This window comes from Crinia signifera, chromosome 5, assembly GCF_055691185.1.
Source record: "Crinia signifera chromosome 5, ASM5569118v1, whole genome shotgun sequence".
Classification (NCBI taxonomy): Eukaryota; Metazoa; Chordata; class Amphibia; order Anura; family Myobatrachidae; genus Crinia; species Crinia signifera.
The window spans coordinates 187,273,625-187,280,325 of NC_139221.1; positions in this window are offsets into that span (position 1 = coordinate 187,273,625).

Sequence of the window (6,701 nt, forward strand, 5' to 3'; positions counted from 1 at the left end):
TATTCCGCCTTAGAGAAAACCGCGTTGACATTTTTTCCAAATGCCTTGCAATAACTCCTTAACGAAAAGAGCTAGAAGGCTGAAAATGCATATTTAGACTTGTAGGCATTGTGTGAACAAGATAGCGTTGAAAAATCGGCTCTAGCTTATTCCGCCTTAGAGAAAACCGCGTTGACATTTTTTCCAAATGCCTTGCAATAACTCCTTAACGAAAAGAGCTAGAAGGCTGAAAATGCATATTTAGACTTGTAGGCATTGTGTGAACAAGATAGCGTTGAAAAATCGGCTCTAGCTTATTCCGCTTTAGAGAAAACCGCGTTGACATTTTTTCCAAATGCCTTGCAATAACTCCTTAACGAAAAGAGCTAGAAGGCTGAAAATGCAGATTTAGAATTGTAGGCATTGTGTGAACAAGATAGCGTTGAAAAATCTGCTCCAGCTTATTCCGCCTTAGAGAAAACCGCGTTGACATTTTTACCAAATGCCTTGCAATAACTCCTTAACGAAAAGAGCTAGAAGGCTGAAAATGCATATTTAGACTTGTAGGCATTGTGTGAACAAGATAGCGTTGAAAAATCGGCTCTAGCTTATTCCGCCTTAGAGAAAACCGCGTTGACATTTTTTCCAAATGCCTTGCAATAACTCCTTAACGAAAAGAGCTAGAAGGCTGAAAATGCATATTTAGACTTGTAGGCATTGTGTGAACAAGATAGCGTTGAAAAATCGGCTCTAGCTTATTCCGCCTTAGAGAAAACCGCGTTGACATTTTTTCCAAATGCCTTGCAATATCTCCTTAACGAAAAGAGCTAGAAGGCTGAAAATGCAGATTTAGAATTGTAGGCATTGTGTGAACAAGATAGCGTTGAAAAATCTGCTCCAGCTTATTCCGCCTTAGAGAAAACCGCGTTGACATTTTTACCAAATGCCTTGAAATAACTCCTTAACGAAAAGAGCTAGAAGGCTGAAAATGCATATTTAGACTTGTAGGCATTGTGTGAACAAGATAGCGTTGAAAAATCGGCTCTAGCTTATTCCGCCTTAGAGAAAACCGCGTTGACATTTTTTCCAAATGCCTTGCAATAACTCCTTAACGAAAAGAGCTAGAAGGCTGAAAATGCATATTTAGACTTGTAGGCATTGTGTGAACAAGATAGCGTTGAAAAATCGGCTCTAGCTTATTCCGCCTTAGAGAAAACCGCGTTGACATTTTTTCCAAATGCCTTGCAATAACTCCTTAACGAAAAGAGCTAGAAGGCTGAAAATGCATATTTAGACTTGTAGGCATTGTGTGAACAAGATAGCGTTGAAAAATCGGCTCTAGCTTATTCCGCCTTAGAGAAAACCGCGTTGACATTTTTTCCAAATGCCTTGCAATATCTCCTTAACGAAAAGAGCTAGAAGGCTGAAAATGCAGATTTAGAATTGTAGGCATTGTGTGAACAAGATAGCGTTGAAAAATCTGCTCCAGCTTATTCCGCCTTAGAGAAAACCGCGTTGACATTTTTACCAAATGCCTTGCAATAACTCCTTAACGAAAAGAGCTAGAAGGCTGAAAATGCATATTTAGACTTGTAGGCATTGTGTGAACAAGATAGCGTTGAAAAATCGGCTCTAGCTTATTCCGCCTTAGAGAAAACCGCGTTGACATTTTTTCCAAATGCCTTGCAATAACTCCTTAACGAAAAGAGCTAGAAGGCTGAAAATGCATATTTAGACTTGTAGGCATTGTGTGAACAAGATAGCGTTGAAAAATCGGCTCTAGCTTATTCCGCCTTAGAGAAAACCGCGTTGACATTTTTTCCAAATGCCTTGCAATAACTCCTTAACGAAAAGAGCTAGAAGGCTGAAAATGCATATTTAGACTTGTAGGCATTGTGTGAACAAGATAGCGTTGAAAAATCGGCTCTAGCTTATTCCGCTTTAGAGAAAACCGCGTTGACATTTTTTCCAAATGCCTTGCAATAACTCCTTAACGAAAAGAGCTAGAAGGCTGAAAATGCAGATTTAGAATTGTAGGCATTGTGTGAACAAGATAGCGTTGAAAAATCTGCTCCAGCTTATTCCGCCTTAGAGAAAACCGCGTTGACATTTTTACCAAATGCCTTGCAATAACTCCTTAACGAAAAGAGCTAGAAGGCTGAAAATGCATATTTAGACTTGTAGGCATTGTGTGAACAAGATAGCGTTGAAAAATCGGCTCTAGCTTATTCCGCCTTAGAGAAAACCGCGTTGACATTTTTTCCAAATGCCTTGCAATAACTCCTTAACGAAAAGAGCTAGAAGGCTGAAAATGCATATTTAGACTTGTAGGCATTGTGTGAACAAGATAGCGTTGAAAAATCGGCTCTAGCTTATTCCGCCTTAGAGAAAACCGCGTTGACATTTTTTCCAAATGCCTTGCAATAACTCCTTAACGAAAAGAGCTAGAAGGCTGAAAATGCATATTTAGACTTGTAGGCATTGTGTGAACAAGATAGCGTTGAAAAATCGGCTCTAGCTTATTCCGCTTTAGAGAAAACCGCGTTGACATTTTTTCCAAATGCCTTGCAATAACTCCTTAACGAAAAGAGCTAGAAGGCTGGAAATGCATATTTAGACTTGTAGGCATTGTGTGAACAAGATAGCGTTGAAAAATCTGCTCCAGCTTATTCCGCCTTAGAGAAAACCGCGTTGACATTTTTTCCAAATGCCTTGCAATATCTCCTTAACGAAAAGAGCTAGAAGGCTGAAAATGCAGATTTAGAATTGTAGGCATTGTGTGAACAAGATAGCGTTGAAAAATCTGCTCCAGCTTATTCCGCCTTAGAGAAAACCGCGTTGACATTTTTACCAAATGCCTTGCAATAACTCCTTAACGAAAAGAGCTAGAAGGCTGAAAATGCATATTTAGACTTGTAGGCATTGTGTGAACAAGATAGCGTTGAAAAATCGGCTCTAGCTCATTCCGCCTTAGAGAAAACCGCGTTGACATTTTTTCCAAATGCCTTGCAATAACTCCTTAACGAAAAGAGCTAGAAGGCTGAAAATGCATATTTAGACTTGTAGGCATTGTGTGAACAAGAAAGCGTTGAAAAATCGGCTCTAGCTTATTCCGCCTTAGAGAAAACCGCGTTGACATTTTTTCCAAATGCCTTGCAATAACTCCTTAACGAAAAGAGCTAGAAGGCTGAAAATGCATATTTAGACTTGTAGGCATTGTGTGAACAAGATAGCGTTGAAAAATCGGCTCTAGCTTATTCCGCCTTAGAGAAAACCGCGTTGACATTTTTTCCAAATGCCTTGCAATAACTCCTTAATGAAAAGAGCTAGAAGGCTGAAAATGCATATTTAGACTTGTAGGCATTGTGTGAACAAGATAGCGTTGAAAAATCGGCTCTAGCTTATTCCGCCTTAGAGAAAACCGCGTTGACATTTTTTCCAAATGCCTTGCAATAACTCCTTAACGAAAAGAGCTAGAAGGCTGAAAATGCATATTTAGACTTGTAGGCATTGTGTAAACAAGATAGCGTTGAAAAATCGGCTCTAGCTTATTCCGCCTTAGAGAAAACCGCGTTGACATTTTTTCCAAATGCCTTGCAATAACTCCTTAACGAAAAGAGCTAGAAGGCTGAAAATGCATATTTAGACTTGTAGGCATTGTGTGAACAAGATAGCGTTGAAAAATCTGCTCCAGCTTATTCCGCCTTAGAGAAAACCGCGTTGACATTTTTTCCAAATGCCTTGCAATATCTCCTTAACGAAAAGAGCTAGAAGGCTGAAAATGCATATTTAGACTTGTAGGCATTGTGTGAACAAGATAGCGTTGAAAAATCGGCTCTAGCTTATTCCGCCTTAGAGAAAACCGCGTTGACATTTTTTCCAAATGCCTTGCAATAACTCCTTAACGAAAAGAGCTAGAAGGCTGAAAATGCATATTTAGACTTGTAGGCATTGTGTGAACAAGATAGCGTTGAAAAATCGGCTCTAGCTTATTCCGCCTTAGAGAAAACCGCGTTGACATTTTTTCCAAATGCCTTGCAATATCTCCTTAACGAAAAGAGCTAGAAGGCTGAAAATGCAGATTTAGAATTGTAGGCATTGTGTGAACAAGATAGCGTTGAAAAATCTGCTCCAGCTTATTCCGCCTTAGAGAAAACCGCGTTGACATTTTTACCAAATGCCTTGCAATAACTCCTTAACGAAAAGAGCTAGAAGGCTGAAAATGCATATTTAGACTTGTAGGCATTGTGTGAACAAGATAGCGTTGAAAAATCGGCTCTAGCTTATTCCGCCTTAGAGAAAACCGCGTTGACATTTTTTCCAAATGCCTTGCAATAACTCCTTAACGAAAAGAGCTAGAAGGCTGAAAATGCATATTTAGACTTGTAGGCATTGTGTGAACAAGATAGCGTTGAAAAATCGGCTCTAGCTTATTCCGCCTTAGAGAAAACCGCGTTGACATTTTTTCCAAATGCCTTGCAATAACTCCTTAACGAAAAGAGCTAGAAGGCTGAAAATGCATATTTAGACTTGTAGGCATTGTGTGAACAAGATAGCGTTGAAAAATCGGCTCTAGCTTATTCCGCTTTAGAGAAAACCGCGTTGACATTTTTTCCAAATGCCTTGCAATAACTCCTTAACGAAAAGAGCTAGAAGGCTGAAAATGCAGATTTAGAATTGTAGGCATTGTGTGAACAAGATAGCGTTGAAAAATCTGCTCCAGCTTATTCCGCCTTAGAGAAAACCGCGTTGACATTTTTACCAAATGCCTTGCAATAACTCCTTAACGAAAAGAGCTAGAAGGCTGAAAATGCATATTTAGACTTGTAGGCATTGTGTGAACAAGATAGCGTTGAAAAATCGGCTCTAGCTTATTCCGCCTTAGAGAAAACCGCGTTGACATTTTTTCCAAATGCCTTGCAATAACTCCTTAACGAAAAGAGCTAGAAGGCTGAAAATGCATATTTAGACTTGTAGGCATTGTGTGAACAAGATAGCGTTGAAAAATCGGCTCTAGCTTATTCCGCCTTAGAGAAAACCGCGTTGACATTTTTTCCAAATGCCTTGCAATAACTCCTTAACGAAAAGAGCTAGAAGGCTGAAAATGCATATTTAGACTTGTAGGCATTGTGTGAACAAGATAGCGTTGAAAAATCGGCTCTAGCTTATTCCGCTTTAGAGAAAACCGCGTTGACATTTTTTCCAAATGCCTTGCAATAACTCCTTAACGAAAAGAGCTAGAAGGCTGGAAATGCATATTTAGACTTGTAGGCATTGTGTGAACAAGATAGCGTTGAAAAATCTGCTCCAGCTTATTCCGCCTTAGAGAAAACCGCGTTGACATTTTTTCCAAATGCCTTGCAATATCTCCTTAACGAAAAGAGCTAGAAGGCTGAAAATGCAGATTTAGAATTGTAGGCATTGTGTGAACAAGATAGCGTTGAAAAATCTGCTCCAGCTTATTCCGCCTTAGAGAAAACCGCGTTGACATTTTTACCAAATGCCTTGCAATAACTCCTTAACGAAAAGAGCTAGAAGGCTGAAAATGCATATTTAGACTTGTAGGCATTGTGTGAACAAGATAGCGTTGAAAAATCGGCTCTAGCTTATTCCGCCTTAGAGAAAACCGCGTTGACATTTTTTCCAAATGCCTTGCAATAACTCCTTAACGAAAAGAGCTAGAAGGCTGAAAATGCATATTTAGACTTGTAGGCATTGTGTGAACAAGAAAGCGTTGAAAAATCGGCTCTAGCTTATTCCGCCTTAGAGAAAACCGCGTTGACATTTTTTCCAAATGCCTTGCAATAACTCCTTAACGAAAAGAGCTAGAAGGCTGAAAATGCATATTTAGACTTGTAGGCATTGTGTGAACAAGATAGCGTTGAAAAATCGGCTCTAGCTTATTCCGCCTTAGAGAAAACCGCGTTGACATTTTTTCCAAATGCCTTGCAATAACTCCTTAATGAAAAGAGCTAGAAGGCTGAAAATGCATATTTAGACTTGTAGGCATTGTGTGAACAAGATAGCGTTGAAAAATCGGCTCTAGCTTATTCCGCCTTAGAGAAAACCGCGTTGACATTTTTTCCAAATGCCTTGCAATAACTCCTTAACGAAAAGAGCTAGAAGGCTGAAAATGCATATTTAGACTTGTAGGCATTGTGTAAACAAGATAGCGTTGAAAAATCGGCTCTAGCTTATTCCGCCTTAGAGAAAACCGCGTTGACATTTTTTCCAAATGCCTTGCAATAACTCCTTAACGAAAAGAGCTAGAAGGCTGGAAATGCATATTTAGACTTGTAGGCATTGTGTGAACAAGATAGCGTTGAAAAATCTGCTCCAGCTTATTCCGCCTTAGAGAAAACCGCGTTGACATTTTTTCCAAATGCCTTGCAATATCTCCTTAACGAAAAGAGCTAGAAGGCTGAAAATGCATATTTAGACTTGTAGGCATTTTGTGAACAAGATAGCGTTGAAAAATCGGCTCTAGCTTATTCCGCCTTAGAGAAAACCGCGTTGACATTTTTTCCAAATGCCTTGCAATAACTCCTTAACGAAAAGAGCTAGAAGGCTGAAAATGCATATTTAGACTTGTAGGCATTGTGTGAACAAGATAGCGTTGAAAAATCGGCTCTAGCTTATTCCGCCTTAGAGAAAACCGCGTTGACATTTTTTCCAAATGCCTTGCAATATCTCCTTAACGAAAAGAGCTAGAAGGCTGAAAA